The sequence below is a fragment of the Rhinolophus sinicus genome, chromosome 8 (assembly GCF_057876585.1).
Source record: "Rhinolophus sinicus isolate RSI-liver-muscle chromosome 8, RSI-T2T, whole genome shotgun sequence".
NCBI classification, from domain to species: Eukaryota; Metazoa; Chordata; class Mammalia; order Chiroptera; family Rhinolophidae; genus Rhinolophus; species Rhinolophus sinicus.
Window position 1 is genome coordinate 28540090 of NC_142508.1, and position 19157 is coordinate 28559246.

General features: G+C 37.2%; 1 protein-coding gene across 12 annotated transcripts in view; it reads right to left on the bottom strand.

Annotated features, from left to right (window-relative positions):
• Positions 1 to 19157, bottom strand: part of FOXP2 (forkhead box P2) — a 612246-nt gene that overhangs the window by 372508 nt on the left and 220581 nt on the right. For all 12 annotated transcript variants that reach the window (XM_074315705.2, XM_088799972.1, XM_074315704.2 and 9 more), the window contains one exon: positions 18579 to 18669. The gene's annotated coding sequence lies outside the window, so the exon portion shown is untranslated. The remainder of the gene's footprint in view (positions 1 to 18578; positions 18670 to 19157) is intronic.

Genomic DNA, 19157 nt, shown 5'->3' on the forward strand with positions numbered 1-19157 from the left:
CAATGGAGAAAAGACAGCCTCTTCAATAATTGGTGCTGGGAGAATTAGAAAGCCATGTGCAAAAGAATGAAAGTAGACTGCTATCTGTCACCATGTACCAAAATTAATTCAAAATGGATCAAAGACTTAAGCATAAGACCTGAAACAAAAAACTGCATAGAAGAAATTATAGGTGTTAAACTTATGGGCCTTGGGTTCAAAGAGCATTTTATGAATTTGACTTCAAAGGCAAGGAAGTAAAAGCTAAAATAAATGAATGGGACTATATCAAACTAAAAAGCTTCTGTACAGCAAAAGAATCCATTGACAAAATAAAGAGACAACCAACTGAATGAGAGAAGATTTATGCAAACAATGCCTCCAATAATGGGCTAATATCCAAAATATATAAGGAACTCATAGAACTCAGCCACAACAAGACAAACAATCCAATTCAAAAATGGGCAGGGGACCTGAATAGATGTTTCTCCAAAGAGGACATACAGATGGCCAATACATATGAAAAGATGCTCAACATCACTAATCATCATAGCAATGCAAATAAAAACCACAGTGAGGTATCACTTCACACCAATTAAAATAGCTATCATCAACAAGACAAATACTAACAAGTGCGGGAGAGGCGGTGGAGAAAAAGGAACCCTCGTATACTGTTGGTGGGAATGCAGATTGGTGCAGCTGCTATGGAAGGCAGTGTGGAGATTCCTCAAAAAATTAAAAATATAATTACCTTATGACCAGCGATCTCTCTCGGGTATCTACCAAAAAAATCTAAAAACATTTATCCATAAAGATATATGTGCTCTGGTGTTCACTGCAGCTTTACTTACAGTGGCCAAGACATGGAAACAACCAAAGTGTCCATCGATAGGTGAATGGATAAAGAAGTTGTGGTATATATACACAATGGAATACTATTCTGCCATAATAAAGGATGAAATAGTGCTATTTGCAACAACATAGATGGATCTTGAGATTATAATGCTAAGAGAAAAAAGTCAGACAGGAAAAGTCAAGAACCATATGATTTCACTGATGTGTAGTATATAAAACTGAAAGCAACAAAGGAAAAAGACAACCAAATGAAGATATAAAAACTCACAGACACAGACAATAGTTTAGTGGTTACCACAGGGTAGGGGGAAGGAGGGTGGTAGATGAGGGTAAAAGGGATCAAATATATGGTGATGGAAGAACTGACTTTGGGTGATGAACACACAATGTGACATATAGATGATGTATCACAGAATTGTACACCTGAAACCTTTGTAACTTTACTAACAATTTTCACCCCAATAAACTTTAATTAGAAAGAAAAGAAAAGAAAAAAAGAAAGAATGAAAAAAAAGAAAAGAAAAGAAAGGAAGGAAGGAAGGAAGGAAGGAAGGAAGGAAGGAAGGAAGGAAGGAAGGAAGGAAGGAAGGAAAAAGAAAGGACTTCCAGAACTGCTTCAGAAAGTTGCAAGAAAAATGGGATAAGTTTGTTTGAAGTGAGGGGGAGTATTTCGAGGGGGATTAATGGCAATGTGTCTTTTACTGTAATAAATTATTTAAACAGTCACCATATCGTTTGATCACACCTCGTGCATTTTTAATATTTCAGAATTAAGTTCTAACGTATCTTTGTTATAGTCATATAAGAAAATTGCTAAACCTGTAGTGTAAATAAAGGTTTTAGAATGCTTAAAATTTTAAAGTAGGCATGAAGCAATCCCTTTCAATTGATTCACATACTAATTACAAATCATTCTTACCAATTTCTTAAATAGATTTAATGGATTCTTACTTACTAACATTTTCATACCTTAATCCAGATTTTTCCATTTGAAAGAAAAGCAGTGATTTATTTTTAATATATTCCATAACTCAGAAGTTAAATTCATTTAGACTATCCTAGCTTCCAAACATTTAATATACAGCGTGATAAATGGCATCATAAATCTCTTTATGCTTAAATACATACTGTGTTTTGTATCACAAATAAATCACATGAGAAGAGAGGTTGTTTAACAGTTCTAGGCAATAGAGCACTGGAAGACTTTGACCCTAGCCTGCCTTAGTTCAGATCTGAGCTCCACCACAGAGGAGTCGTATAACATTATGTAAATTATTGAACCCATCTGGGCCCATTCTTTCATTTGTAAATGGGGACAATAACGGTTTCTACCTCACAAATATCTGATTTATAGATTGTGAGTATTAAATGAATTAATGCTGGTTAATCACTTAGAAGAGTACCCAGTACTCAATAAATGCCAGCCATCATCATCATCATCACCATCATCACTATCATCATCACAATCATAACCATCATCATCATCGCCATCATCACCACCACCACCATCATCATCACTATAATCATCATCATCATCACCATCATCACCATCATCACTACCATAATCACCACCACCATCATCATCATCACCATCATCACCATTATCACCATCATCATCACTATAATCATTATCATCATCACCACCATTATAATCATCATCATCATCATCATCACCATCATCACCATTATCATCATCATCACAATAAGCATTATCATCATCACCACCATCATCATCATCACTATAATCATCATCATCATCACCATCATCACCATCATCACCATCATCACCATCATCACCATCATCACTATCATCATCACAATCATAACCATCATCATCATTGCCATCATCACCATCATCACTATAATCATCATCATCATCACCATCATCACCATCATCACCACCATAATCACCACCACCATATCATCATCACCATCATCACCATTATCACCATCATCATCACTATAATCATCACCACCATCACCACCATCATCACCATTATCACCATCATCATCACCATCATCATTATCATCACGTTCACCACCATCATTATGTGGAGCCCAAAGTGGGGTTCTATCTGAGGGACATAGCAGGAATATGGATGACCAGAGAGTAGGGAAAGTATGAGAAAATAATGAGAGATCAGGAACTGACTCACTAAATACACTTCTACTACCAGTTCCTCTTATTTGCAGTTTGTCATGTTGCTAAACTTCTAGAACATATTGTTAAAGGAACCAAGGCTTCTCAGAGCCTCAGTGTAGTGCTCTCCTGATTTCAAGAAAACTTTTCTTAACACATAATTTCCTAAAGGCAAGTTCATATTGAAAACCAACATCTCAAAGGAGATAAATGGTTGGAGTCCAGAGTAAATAAGATGTAGTTCTGGATAAAGAAATGGACTTTAACATAGCTGCTTAATTGGAAATATGTAGAATTTAGCAATGGAGATAAACAAATATAAACTATAAGGGCAAGAGAACACTAAGAATATAAAATTACAATCATGTGTGGCTTAATGACAAGGATGTGTTATGAGAATGCATCGTTAGGCAGTTTCATCGTGCAAACATCATAGAGCATTCCATTGCTCTGAGGCTGCAAGCCTGTACAGCGAGCGTGTCACTGTACTGTACACAGAAGGCAACTGTAACACAAGCACAAGTGTCTGTAGCTAACATATCTAAACATAGAAAAAAGACAGTAAAAATACAGTATGAAAGATAAAAAATGACTCCCCTGTATAGGGCACTGACCATGAGTGGAGCTGGCAGGACTGGAAGTTGCTCTGGGGGAATCAATGAGGATTTGGGAGTGGATGTGAAGGCCCAGGACGTTACTGTACACGACTGGAGACTATAAGCACTGCACACTTAGGCTGCACTAAATTTATAAAAATATTTTTCCTTTCTTCAATAAATATTAACCTTAGTTTATTGTGACATTTTTACTTTATAAACTTTTTTTAATTTTTAAATTTTAGACTTTTTTGTAATGATTAGCTTAAAACCCAAACACGTACAACTGTACAAAAATATATTCTTTCTTTATATCCTTATTTTATAAGCATTTTTTCTATTTATTTATTTTTTTTTTAATTTTAAACTTGTTAAAATCTAAGACACAAATTCATGTCAGCCTACATAGGGTCAGGATCCCCATTCTGACCTCCACATCCTGTCCCACTAGGAGGTCTTCAGGGGATTCAAGCAGCTGTCATCTCCTAGGATAACCATGCCTTCTCCTGGAAAACCTCCTGAAGGACCTGCCTGACGCTCTTCTTGAGGAGGTGTCACTCTTTTCAGAAATGTTTATGGTGGTTTACTTGGATTGTTTCTTTTTTTCATCATAGATTTGCTTGTAAGCAGATAATGCACCATGAACATTCCTCTCTATTAATGAAAACCTTTCAGTGTTGGGGTTCATGTTTTCAAACTTTTTAAGGAGTGTGAGGTCTACAGGAGCTTCTGCTAACCCCTTCACTGTGAATTTTCTTTGGGTTCTCCTTTTTCTTCTCCTGCAGTTTCCTTTTCTCTTGCCTCTTCTTCAGCTATGCGCTCCTGATTGAGTTCCCACACGTCCTCAGGGGTCAGTTCCTCAGGTAACCCCTCCAGGAGCTCCTCAGTGGCCTTCTAATCACACCCAGGCTCAAGCTATCTGCATTCCCAACCAGTCTTTTGATTTTTTTCAATTTCCTCATTGGTGGCAAATCTTCTGAAGTCATGGATGAACCTCTTGAGTGTCTTCTTACAGATGCCATTCATACACTGCTTGGTGACACTGAGGTACACGGAAGGTTGGCTGTGGGACAAGAAATCTCTACCCTTCTGAAACTTATCACCAGACCCCAAGGCGAGATGGACCTTTCGTGGTCTTATAGCTGATTAAGACCAGCTGCGACAAGCGAAATCCTACAGGTCAATGCATTTCACCTAGCAGCGACACTAGGTCATTCATTTTACACGCATCACAGTGTGTTACATACTAAAAGACCCACCCCATAGTACCACTGTTGGAAAGAGAAAGGCCATAAAAGGACACAAATGGCCAATGAAGCTCTTCAGGGAAATCTCTGCCCTCTCCCAGAAAATCCCTGAATATTCCTCCTACAAATTTGAATATACAGCCCCTAATTAAAGGGACACTGATAAGAGGCTTATACCCTGGCAAGAGAGGGGCTGCTCTGTTTCTTCCTTCTCCTCTGCTTGAATAAACTGATCTTTGCTTTCCTTTTATTATGGCTCATGCTTGAATTCTTTCCTGCACGGTGCCAAGAACCTAGTGGTCGTGGTGCCCTTCTCTGGGTCTCCCAGGCAGGAGCGTCACCTAGCCACCTGCAACAACATCACCATAAGCCCAAGCATGCTTCCTGATGCAGTCATAGATGTTGCAATCCTTCCAGAACTGCACCAGTGTTTTCTCAGTTGCTTGGGCAAAAGTCCTCTTCAGGCAGTAGGCCTTATAATTGCTATTACTCCTTGGTCCATTGGTTTGATCAAAGTAGTGGTATTTGGAGGATAGAAATACCACTTTGATATTGGGATGAAGGAAAAAAGAGGATATCCAGGAGCATTATCAACAATAAGCAAATTCTTGAAAGGTTTATTTTCCAAATATTACTTCTCTATTTTGCTGGCATAGCAATCCAGGAGGGCATCTTGGAAGAGGAGCTCAGTCACCATGCTCCATATGCTCCTGCAGTACACAGGCAGTATGGGCTTATTGCTATGCCTGAAGGCCCTGGGCTCTCACTGTGCCAGATCACAGAGGGCTTCCATTTGTAGCCTGTAATGTTGCCTCCAAGCAACACTGTTATCCTGTCCATGAGAGCCTTGAAACCTGGCACTGACTTGGCCTCCTTATGGACGAAAGTTCTCTTAGGCATCCATTTCCAGAATAGGGAGGTTTCTTCTATATTTGCTCTGCCAAGTAATTTTCCTCTACAACCAGCTTGTCTACAGTTTCCAAAATATTTTCAGCTGCCTTCACATCAATACTCACACACTAACGACTCACTTTCAGATTATGTAATGAATAGCAATTCTTGAATCATTTAAACCACTCAGAGCCAACAATCAGTTCAATATCATAGTTAGGTCCATCCTTTGCTTTCAACATCACAAACAAACTTTTTTGCTTCGTCTGTGATTGCCATGGTTCTAAGAGGGACATGCTTCTATCTTGTCTTTAATCCAGGTCAACAGAAATTCTTTAAGTCTCAAATTTATGTTAGTTTCTTTGCCTTCAAGAAACACATCTTTTAACAGCTTCTGTCATTTCGTTCTAGGACATGCCTGATGGGTGAGCAATAACCATCGCTGACTTTCCAACTTTGTAGTCATTAATAACTTTTAATTTCATTTCCAGATCAATCACTTGATGTTGTCTCTTACTGGCAAAACTGGCAGTGGATTCTGTACACTTTGGGCCCATGATGAACATAACAACATTAGATTTAATCAAGCTCAAGAGAAAATTATGCACTCAATGTAAACACCAGATGTATGAAGCTGCTACTAGCATAACACAACATACTGTTTTAGAGAAAACATTTTTTAATAAGTAGAAAGAGTATACTCTAAAATAATGATAAAAGTATAATATACTAAATACATAAACCAATAATGGTCACTTATTATCAGTATCAATTATTATGTAATTGTCTGTGCTATACTTTTATATGACCTGCAGTGCAGTAGGTTTTTTACACCAACCTCACCACAAACACATGAGGAATGTGTTTTGCTATGACATTATGATAGCTGTAACATTACTAGGCAATAGGAATTTTTCAATTCCATTAAAATCTCATGGGACCACTGTCATTACCAAAACATCTTCATGCAGTGTATGAGAGTATTAAATAAATATTGGGTAACTAATTACACTTTTAGCCTTACTACATAAAGAAAACTGAAATGTAATAACTTCTCTTTCAGGTCACTCACGAGAACATGAAACATGTTTATTCTTTTTAAGCCATTCACGCTGTCAAAGGCATCCTGAACCCTGAGACTGACTGAACCCTATGGAGAAAAAATGGTCAAATTTAGGGTTAGGAACCTCAGTAGTTCATGGTAGATAACATTATCTAAAAGAGCAAACAGTGTATCAACGATGGCTCATTGTTAGGTGGTGGGACACAAGATGGTGGAGTCAACACTGTGATTACCTCATCCCGTGAACACATCAAAATTACAACTAAATTATAAAACAATCAACCTGGAGAATCATATGAATTCTAGTAGAACAGAAGTTTTATAAGTAAGGATATAAAGAAGCAGCCACATCAAGATGGGATGGGCGCAATACACCAACAAACTGGCCCCAAATCTCCACTTGGTGAATGAAAATAGGGAAGGATATCTTGGCCACAGAGGTTCCCCATGGAGGAGCAAGGGACCCCAGCCTCACACCTGGCTCCCCAACCCGGACTCCTAGCAGCAGGAATAGGAGCCTCCACATCCAGTGAGGAAAAACAGTGCGTATTCCATCAGTGGGAGAGATAGAAGACTATGGGAAACACAGATGTCCTCTTAAACAGCCCACACAGACTCACCCCCAGGAACTCACTCTGGTCTCTGGTGAAGGGTCAGTGACTCGGGGGGCAATGGAGACATCCCAGAGGGAGACTGAGGTGTGTGGCTTCAGGTGAGTGCTGGAAGATAGTCACCATTTTCCCTATGTGGGGTCCTTCCTCATGTAGCTGGCAGATGAGTGTCATCTTTCCTGTGCTGAGCCCTCCCCCAAGTCCATGGCCAAATCTGAATTTGAATTGGTATGATGAGCTCCACTTGCTCCATCCTTGTGAATCCCTGAGACCCGCCACACCCAACTCCCTACTGCTTGAGGTTTTATCAGCAGCTGAACCTTACAGGAGTTGGCAGGTGGCAGCAGGTCTCAGGGTGCCCTGGCTTTTCGCAGAGCTACCCCAGACCCAATACTGGTGGTAGCCATCCTAGGTTCACAGTGTGGTCTCTCCCATGTGCCCCCAGGTGAATCACAGGCAACGGCCAACCACAGATCACTACCAACCATCAGGTAGTCCACAACCAGTCACAGGCAATGGATGACCTGGGACTGTACTAGAACCCCTCCTAAAAGACACCAGAACCAACATACTTGGAGGTTGGCTTCAGGCCACAGCAGAGCACCACCCAATTACCCCACAAGCAGCACATCCAAAAAGTGGCCTCAACAGATACCAGAACGAACTGGGGTGAATTCTGCTCCAAGGGGTAGGCCCCTTGCACAGCAGCCTATAAGCTGTGGACATGGCCAAACCCAACAGTCAGTCAGCCTGAGGGTCAATCCCACCCACTCAAGTGCCAATAATAATCAAGGCCCAACTATAACAGGAAGGCACACACAACCCACACAAGGGACATTCCTGGAGCACCCAGAGCAGGTGACCAGGGAGACTGCGCCAATGGGCCCCACAGGACACCTACTACAATAGCCACCTGACAAGACTGAGTGACATAGCAGATCTACCTAATACATAGAAACAAACCCAGAGGCAACCAAAATGAGGAAACAAAGAAATACATTCCAAATGAAGGAACAAGAGAAAACACAAAAAAATAAAAAATAAAATAAAAAAATAACCTAAACAAAATGGAGGCAAGCAAGCATGATACAGAGTTCAAAACACTGATTACAAGGATACTCAAAGAACTTAGTGAGAACTTCAACAAAAAGATAGAGAGCATTAAAAAATAAATAGAAACCATAAAAAAGAACCCGCCAGAAATTAAGAATACAATAACTGAAAATGAAGACTGCACCAGAATGAATCACCAACAGACTAGATGAAGCAGAGTATCAAATCAGTGATTTGGAAGACAAGGTAGTAGAAAACACCCAATTGGAAAAGCAAAAGGAAAAGGGAATTTAAAAAAAAATGAGGATAGTTTAAGAGACCTCTGGGACAACATCAAGTGTAACAGCATTCAACTTGAATGTTTGAAGAAATAGTGACTGAAATCTTCCCTAACCTGGCAAATAAAATAGACGTACAAGCCCAGGAATCACAGAGAATCCCAAACAAGACGAATCCAAACAGGCCAACACCAAGACACATCATAATAAAAATGCCAAAAGGTAAAGAAAAAGAGAATCCTAAAAGCAGCAAGTGAAACGCAACTAATAAGTTATAAAGGAGCTCCCATAAGATTGTCAGCTGATTTCTCAACAGAAACTCTGTAGGCCTGAAGAGAATGGCAAGAAATATTCAAAGTAATGAAAAGCAAGGATCTACAATCAAGACTACTGTAATCCTTAAAATTGAAGTATAGATAAATAGCTTCCCAGACAAGAAAAAGCTGAAGGAGTTTATCACCACCAAACCAATATAACAAGAAATGTTAAAGGGACTTCTTTAAGATGGGAAAAAAAAATCAAAATTATGAATAATAAAATGGCAATATCTACATATCAATAAAGAATTACTTTCAATGTAAATGTATTAAATGCTCCACTCAAAAGACATTGGGTAGCTATGGATAAGAAAACAAGACCTTTACATATATTGCCAACAAGAGACTCACTTCAAGTTATTTCATGAAAATGGAAATAGAAAAAAAAGCTTGGGTAGCAGTACTTATATTAGACAAAACAGACTTTAAAACCAAGGTTATAACAAGAGACAAAGAAGAACCCAATAATCCCACTTCTGGGTATTTATTTGAACAAACCCAAAATGCTAATTCAAAAGGGACGTGTGCATCCATATGTTCATTGCAGCATTGTTTACAGTGGCCAAGATGTGGAGGCTGCCTGGGTGTCCATCAGTGGATGAATGGATAAAGAGGAAGTTGTACATATATACGATGGAATATTGCTCAGCCAGGGAAGGGAATGGGTCCTTGCCATCTGCGGCAGCAAGATGGACCTGGAGGGTATTGTGTTGAGTGGAGTACATCAGACAGAGACAGATAGATGCAATTTGATTTCGCTTATATGTGAAATCTAAAGAATATATATTGTTACAAGAAGTGGAGTACAGCATTAGGAATAGAGACAGTGGAAATGTAATGGCTGTATGCGATGTCAGAGAGATAGTAGATGGGGGGAGAGGGGTTATCACTGTGTGAGGGATATAAATGATAAATGTCTATTACATTGCTTTGTATACCTGAAACTAAAAAAAAAAAAAAAAAAAAAAAAAAAAAGAATAAGATAAGCAAACAAACACAACAGAAACATACTTATAGATACAGAAAACATTTTGATGGGTGCCAGAAGGAAGGGGCTTGAAGAGGTGGGTGAAAAAAGGGAAGGAATTAAGAAGTACAAATTGGTTTTTACGAAGTAGTTATGGGAATGTAGGGTATAGAACAGGAATAGAGTCAATAATACTGTAATAACTATGTATGGTGTCAGGTTGGTACTGGATTTGTTGGGATGATATTTGGGAGGGGAGTTGGGGCACAGGTGAAAAGGTGAAGGAATTAAGAAGTACAAATGGGTAATTACAAAACAGTCATGGGATATAAAGTAAAGCATAGGGAATATAGCCAATAACATGGTAATAACTATGTGTTGTGCCATGTGGGTATCAGGCTAATTAGGGGTGTCACTTCTTAAATTACATAAATGCTGTACACTTGAAATTAATATAAAATAATATGACACATTAAGTGTAATTGAAAATTTAAAAAAGGAGAGCAAAAGGGAATAAGAGGTCAAATTTCCAGGTATAAAACAAATAAGTCTTGGGGATGTAACCTACAGCATGGGGAATATAATCAATAATATTGTGATAACATGGTACAGTGTCAGATAGTTGCTGGACTTAGGGTGATCACTTCTTTAGGTATATAAATGTTGAACAACTGTGGTGTAATGAAACTGATATAATGTTGTATGCTAGCTACATTTTTTATAAAAATATTTTTAAAGAGATGGCTCATTGTTCATATAGGAATGCAATGTATGCATTGCATCTAACCGCTGACAAAGTTAGTTGAAATCATTGTGACATAAACAGCTCATAGTTGTAAGAAATGATGGGGTTCTGGGTACCTAGAGACAAGAAAAATGCATTTAATGAATTTAAATTTAAAGTGTATTTAAATGACTAAAAGGTAAGCATTAATCATTACCTGAGAAACAAATGAATGAAACGAATTAGCAAAATGAACTACACATTTAAGAGGGCTATTCACTAAAATTTTCTTGAATTTGGAGAAACCATAAGAGAAATTATAGAAGAAAATATTAACATGACAGATTCTTTATAAAGTTGAAGAGGAAAACTGGCTTTAATTAGCAAGTTCAGAAATTTTTCTAACAAAACCCTTTAATTGATCTTTCTTCTATAATATTTACTTTTAATCTGATTGAATCTGACCTAGGCAATCAAATATGGGATCCTGCGTTCTCTGCAGCAGACTTTCCACATCTTCATGCAAGTGCTCAGATCCTGGTATTTTGCAAGTTAAATGTCAGTGTATGTTATTGTGGCATCATATGCTATTGTCGCTATAATTTTATAGATTCCAAGATGATAAGGTCACTCAAACTTCTTTCTTTCTCCCCCAAATTATTTCAAATGATAATATGTACAAAACATATATTTTATAATTCTTTATATAAACGTTAACAGTTGTATTCAACCAAAAACAAAATGTCACAGGACAGTTTCCAAAAAAGGTTGTTCTCATGTGAACGCATTCTTGCAATTAGTGAATAAAATACTCGTTTACTAGCATCTTTTAGTCAGCTCAGGATTACTATTATTTTCCAAACTTAAGATTCTAGAGTGCACTTTGGCAAATCCATTCATTTGTGGTGTTTATTAAATTCTCTGAGACTACTGACCCATGAACCTAAGTGTCAGAAAAAGACAAAGAAAAAATCATCACAATAGTGTAGTCTGAGAAGTTTTTATTCATGTTACTTTCTTAAAGAGGACCATTGTTTAAGACCAAAAATATGGCAGTTGAGAATTATGTTTAACATTTAATTGTTGGGACAAAATTAATATTGAGCCCCAACAGAACAAGAATATTTATGCCTTGATATACTAACCATAAAAAAGTATTGCCATCTTTTTCACTGTGTTGCCTTCTTCATGGGCTTAACCCTGCCAAATTATTCCATTTGATTTCAGAGAATTCTCATACCGCGATCTATTTTATTTACTTTATCTTCAATAAAATGGTTCAGTGAGCATTAGCAAGTCTGAGACACACGTTTCAATCAGTCTTCAGGCAAAGGCGTTAATCTGTATTAGACCTACTGTGCTGTGAGTTGCATCTAGAGAGTGGGATAAGGCAGAGCTGCAGCGAAAATGTGCAGCAGCCTAACCATGACACAGCCAAAGAGGAAGGCTATCCCCAGCCCCGCACGCACGGCTCCTACCAAGTGGTGCTAGGCGAACAACACGAAGAGCATGTACCAAGTCTGACTGCTAACGCAGGCTTCAGACTCTCACTGTATTTTACATGATGCCTACAGCAACAGTCGTCTGTTTCCCAGCAGACAACAGTAAAAACTGAATTGCCAACAGTTAAAAATGAGGTTTCATATTCACCCCTCGGATATTATATAGGGTGGAAAAACACTAAATGCATTCAAGTGAATAGCATTTCTTCTATATAACATTTCATACAATTACAATAACAGTAATCGCAGTGGACCTTTCCTTACAAATTTGTATGACATTTTAAATATAGCTGTTGGATGAGATTTTAACCACAAAACAACCAGTAAATTTGATCAACAACTCATTTTGGAAAATGAAATCATTAAAGACTAATTCCAAGAAATGTGGGGCAGAACTGTTAGATGCCGTGAAAATGTTTCCCAAAGCACAAACTTTGTAATAAGTGATGCTGGTTCATACTTGATATGGGCTGTAAAAAGCAGTTTATTGTAATGGTTTTCTTCCCAGCAAATAAGACCATTAAAAATGTACTTAATGTTCAGCTGAACTGAAAAGCATGCCAGTTAAAATCCATATTTTGCTATTTTGTATAACAGTATCAAAAATTTTACTAGTAGATAATTCCAAGGCACAAATTTAATATTATAAATGTAAACTTTCCTTTTTTTGATAGGAACAAGTTTCCCTTTTTTTTTTCTTTTTTAAATATAACACAGTACTGATTTTTTAATATAACAGTATTTTTGCGCAGGTTCTATCATCACAGTAAAATCATGAGGAGTGAAATATGGAAGAACGGCTTAATGTGAATTTATAAGAAAAAAACGTTGCTCTATTACTTGCTGATACATACTTATTGACTCACTTTTCTGGGGATCAAATATATTATTTTTCTAGTGAACTTAACATGTCAAAGCATAGGACCGCAAATATATGTACCTATATCTAGGTGCTTCCATGTACCTCTATTCTTTATAACTCTGTAAGGACATTAATAAAGACCAACAGAACACTAGCATGATACATTAGCAGAACAGATTCTGCAAGCTCAGCTTCTGTAAGGAGAAGAGTGTTTTTAACTGTTCCAAACAGTTCTTCTACAAAAGAAGCAGTACTAGACCAGCACCCAGACCTGCCCAGTCCCCAGTGGGTATGACTGTCCAACATTGATGTGATCAACGGGTAAGAGATTAAAAGTGGTCTCGGTGTGTTACACAATCAGTATTCCAAGCCAAATCTAAACATCTCTCATTTTCTTCTCACTAGGCTCACTATGTTATAAACATACATGCCTATCCCATTACATTTACTTACAGACCACATATTCAGTACACTATTAACCCTTACATTCCGTGCAAAGTCCAGGGTAATGAGGAAATTTTTGGAAATAATTTTAGGGGTAAGATATCATAGAATATATTCATTATCAATTGTTACATGACAAATTAACTACAAACTTAGCAGCTTAGAACAAAAAATATTTATTATCTTACAGCGTTTCTGAGGAGCAGGAATCCAGGAGTGGTTGTTACCTGGATGGGTCAGGCTTAGGGTTCCTCAGGAAGTTACAAGTTATTGCCAGTTCCTCCCTGTCTTTTAGTCAGAGCTTAGTTCCTCACCACATGGATCTCTCCATGGCAGCTAGCCTTCCTCACAGCAAGTCGTAAGACAGAGAGGAAGGGACGGGGAGAGGGCCTGGAGGGGTGGGAGGAGGGAAAGAAGAAAGAGAAAGAACATCCAAAACAGATATCTGAACGTCTTGCACAACCTAATGTGAAAAACAACCTACCATCCCTTGTGCTACATTCTACTGGCCTCACAGCTCACCTCTGGTAAATATGGGGCAGGGGGCAATGATGTGACGAGCAGGAGACAGACACCATGAAGGACCTATAGCGGCTGCCACTACAGACCTTCCTCTGGAGCCGGATTAGGCATGTTCCTCCCACGTGCAATCAGTTCCAAATGTGTAAGTGACAATGGATTCCTACAGGTAATTTAAGGATTATTTGAGGTGCACTTCCAATTACTGAGTCAATGTAAGACTGGATAATCTATGAAGAAAATCCTTCAAATATGACTCTTAAGCTGAATATGACTCTCAAACTGATCACTGTTCTAAATCAAGAAGGCACTTTTATATTTAGTGAATATTTCTTAAGATACTATTATATACAAGGCTGTAGGTAATACAGGTATGAGACCATGCAGGAAAAATCCTGGGCTCTCTAAAGAGAAGGAAAGAAACAGGGAAAATGTAATAGAAGAGGTGGAGATGTAAATGTGCTTTACAGAGAAAGAGAAAGTGAAAGAAACAATAGGATGTGTACTGGCAAAGATGTGGGCTAGTGGGAAGCAGGTAGTTCAATGATGGGAGCTAGTGGGGGGCAGGTACTTCCGGGTACGCATATGGGAATAATGGGGGGAAAGGGCTGGGTATTGTCAGGTTCTGGAGAGTATTAAATACCAGAGTAGGCTGTATTTAGTTTGGTGGTGTGCCAGCTTAAAATAATAGATAAATATTAGGCAGAGAAAAATGGCCTATTTGGAGTTATACTGTATGCATAACTGAGAAAAAAATTTTACAATTAGTGACAATATTCCTTTTTTTATTAAATATTGCGTAATTGTAAAAATCTAAACTAACAGGTTACATTAATTTTAAATCAAGAAATTTAACATGCTGTGACAGACAGACTCTAGGGTGTCCCCAATGTTCACACCCTGTGTAATTCCCTCCCCCTGCACATGGGCAGGTTGTGATGTGCCTCTAACCAGCAAAATATGGCAAAAGTTATGGGATGTCACTTCAGTGATTATGTTAATACACACATATATGTTCTACATACATACATACGTATGTACACACACACAGCTCTATCTTGCTAGCATGCAGACAGACTCTCCTGCTGGCCCTGAAGAAGCAATCAGCTACAATGTACACTGCACATGGAAAGGGCCGCGTGGATGGGAACTGTGGGCAGCCTCTAGGAGCTGAGTACTGCGATCTCACTACAGCAATGAACTAAATTCTGCCAAATCCAGTGAATTTGGAAGAGGACCCTGAACGCCAAATGAAAACTGCATCCTGGTCAATGCTTTGACTGCAGTGAGTAAGATCCTGAGCTAAGCCATGCCTGTTCTCCTAACTCCTGGAAACCATGACATAATAAATGAATCTTGTTTTAAGGTTTTAAATATGCAGTATGTTACACAGCACTAGAAAGCTAATACACATGCTAACCAAAACACAGAGAGCACATTTACAAAATTAACTCATTTTTACCATCTCTTGGACCAAAGTTAGAATATTATGCAAGATATTTGCTAAGCGGCCTGGATAACACAGTCAACCTTTGAAACTAATATAACAGGGAACAAAACAAAAACTGACTTTTTTTAAATGCTTACTATGCCCTCTATATGTATTTACACATTAATCTCAAATCAAAACTATAAAGTTAGCACTATGTCTCTATTTTCTAGAGTCAGAAATTAAGGGTTAGAGACTTTAAATGATTTGCCCAAGGTCTCACATACGGTATCTTTGTTTTGGAATCATAACTTAATTCTAGGCAACCTGATTTCCACACTTGCATTTTCAACAGCTACACTCCACAGCCTCTCTACTTCCTTGTTCACTCCGCTCCATTTCCCCCAAATGTCAGCGCACCGGGCATTGGAGTCGCTGATCCAGCCCGACCTCAGCTACAGCAGCTCCCTGCATAGTCCATTTGCTTTACAGTCATTGAAAATTAGAGCCAATATTTTGTCATGTATGATGCCTGATTTTATTTAGTATTTATAAAAATTATAGCAATTTTCTATAAGTATCAGAATGAAGTTTATTTTTATTCCACTGAAATAACTAAAACTGGTATTTTATTTAGATTTAATATTCTTACAATGGAAACTGAAAATAATTGTAAATATTGTGAAGTAAAATACACAGATACACATGCATACTCACTCAACTACCCATTTACTCAGATACACAGACACTTCCAGTTGTAGGTTGTATGAAACAACATTTTAGCTTCCATTTCAGAAGTATAACCTAGGGCAAGTTGTTTAACCTCTCTGGGGATAACACTAAACAACTTGTTTGAAAAAAAGAAGATTCAACCAAGTATTAACTTTAGGGATTTTGGGGGAAAGACAACAGAGCAATGGAAAAGGAGTAAGAAAACTAATATTTCTTGAAAACAGCTATGTATCAACTGCTAAATTCTTACAATAATCCCAAAACAGTTATATGTGCCCCTCATTGTACTGTTTGAAAACTGAGATGCAAAGATTTAAGGAAATTAACCAAGGGTGTTTTAAACAGCTAACAACTAGCTGCAGCAACGTAAGCCTGTGTCTACCCGACTCCCAAGTCCTTGCTTCTCCATCATTTTATACTTCTCTTGTAATACCTCTAGCTCTAGGGTTCATAAGTCTATATAGTTCCAAGGAAAAAAAATGCTTTTTTCAGAATGTACTGTTTCATTAAGATGAACCATTGGCATTATGCCTATATATTATTTACATCAGTATGTGGTTGGTCTTCATTTAAAAAAAAAAAAAACTGCTACTATAAGCATATAACTAGAAAAAAGTCTAATTAGCAAGTTCTAGAAGCAATTTTGAGGACTAACTTTAAACATAATTATGTTCCCTTCTGGAAAGAAGACTCTCTATTTTCTAAAAATCATTTATTTTCTAAAAATTGTTTATTTCATAGTTCCATGAGTTCATTGTCAAGTAACTCCTGTTTATAAATCTAAAATCTTCCATCTATTATTAAAGCAAATGTCCTACTATTAAAAAAATGGACATTTAAATATTAAAAGGCCTTACAAACATGGAATCTACCACCCAACCATTGTCTGCAGTAAGCATAAATTATGTACATAACCCAGAAAAAAAGATTGAGTATTAGCAGATATGGGTTCTAATAACACGTAATTGTTTATTATTAGCTGTAAAATCCTAACCAGCTATATATTCCTTTTTCCAAATCATTTGAATCCTTTGCCTTTTAGTCTCTCTACTTACTAAACAAAGAATAATAACGTCAGCTTTACTTACATCGTAAACAATGCAAGAATAAAATTAATGACTTACATGAAAGAGTAAAATGAAGTAAAAGGATGCCAAAGTGCTTCAAAAATCTTAAAGGCTAAATAAATATGGAATCATTTTGTTTGTATATTTGGAAAACTGATAAAGTTGGTATAAATCAAGAAAAAGTCCACAGGCAAAATAGAAGGTGAAATACCAAGAAAGATGTGACCTAATAATTCAAGCACACTGACAAAAATCTCTCAGGAAGATAGGGAGCCTTCATCTGGAGACGCTTTAGAGAAGGGCAGAACAACATGGGTGGAACAGGGAGAATCCCAAAACCTGTTGGTGCTGGTGAATTCCCTGGAGGGAGAATTCTGGGGCAAGAAAAAAAATTCTGAAGAAGCCAGGGCACCAAGGTTTCCCTCTTTTGGGGGGTAAAAACTTGGGAGAGAAATGATACAAATTCTTCACCTAAAATTGATTTTTGTTTTCTTTTTATAATTATATTATGACACATATGACCACTTATGACATACTGTTTGACTGATACCATCATTTAATAATGGTTCTGAAAAACTAATTTTATAGAAACATTACATACTGAGTAAGACAGGGGAACAAAAGCTGCATCTCTTGGAAACACATCTCATCTTGTCTCCGTGGTCCTTGCTTTGTACCAAAAAATTGATTTAAAATGTTCTAAATTGATACAGTTACCAAGGAAAACCACCATCAGATTTAAAGAAGTGCAAGATTAAAAAGAAAACAAATGCTTTCTAGACACCTGACTTGCTGGGTCTCAAAGAATGTATAAGAAAAATCAAACTTTTTAGAAAAAAAATTACAAATATGTTATTCTCTTTATTTTCTGACATTTCTAGATCCCCCCACAACCTTAATATCAACTGAATCTTAATAAATTAACACTGAAAACATCAGTATAAAAGGCCAGCATAATGGTAACAGAAAATACTCCAACGGCTTTTCTTGCCTAATCATGTCAATATTTTAAAATCAAATTCACATTATGCATACACTTACGTTAATTTTCAAAAAAACAAACAAACATGAGACCAAATTTAATAGGAGAGAGAGCACAACCAGGGGCAAAATGGGAAGCCCAAGAGAAGAGACAGAGGTAAATATTCCTCTCGCTGGACTTGACATGTCTCTGGTTTACTGATAACATTTTGACCTTTGTGCAAAGATACTGAACCCAAAAATTAAAGAATAAAATAAACATTAGAAAAACAGAAATAAGCACAATGAACAAAAGACAATTATTCCCAAAAGGCCACTTACCTATTTCTTGCAGATCTTCCACAAAACCTTGAAGTCAACCTTGATATAGAATCCTCAGTAAATTCAATCCCAACATCACAGTTGAGCAGCCCTGTAAACAGAGACAAATAATTGTCACTGCTTTGAATATCAACTCTGAGTTTATGTCATAATTAGTTCAATGACTTCACAGAACATAAAACATATTCAACCTCAAATATGGATAACAGTTAATGCATTCATTGCTTTTTGAATCTTCAATATATTTGAAATGCTTTTCTACATTTTAATTTAGAGAACTTCAAATCCATTGTTTGATACAAAGCAAGGACCATGGAGACAGTATGAGATACATTTCCAAGAGATGTAGATTTTATTTCCTACTCTTACATCGCTTTGGAAGTTTTAAACTTTTGGTGATTAATTTTTAAATTTATAGAATAAAATTATTTATGTCTCAAGGTTCCCAAGTGAAAACATGACTGATTTCAACTGCCTCTTCAACACATACTTAATGAGCTTTGAAGGCCTTTATACAATTAACGAATTGGTAGTAAGCATTTTCTCCTTATAATCACAGTGTAAGTGTTATTACCTTAA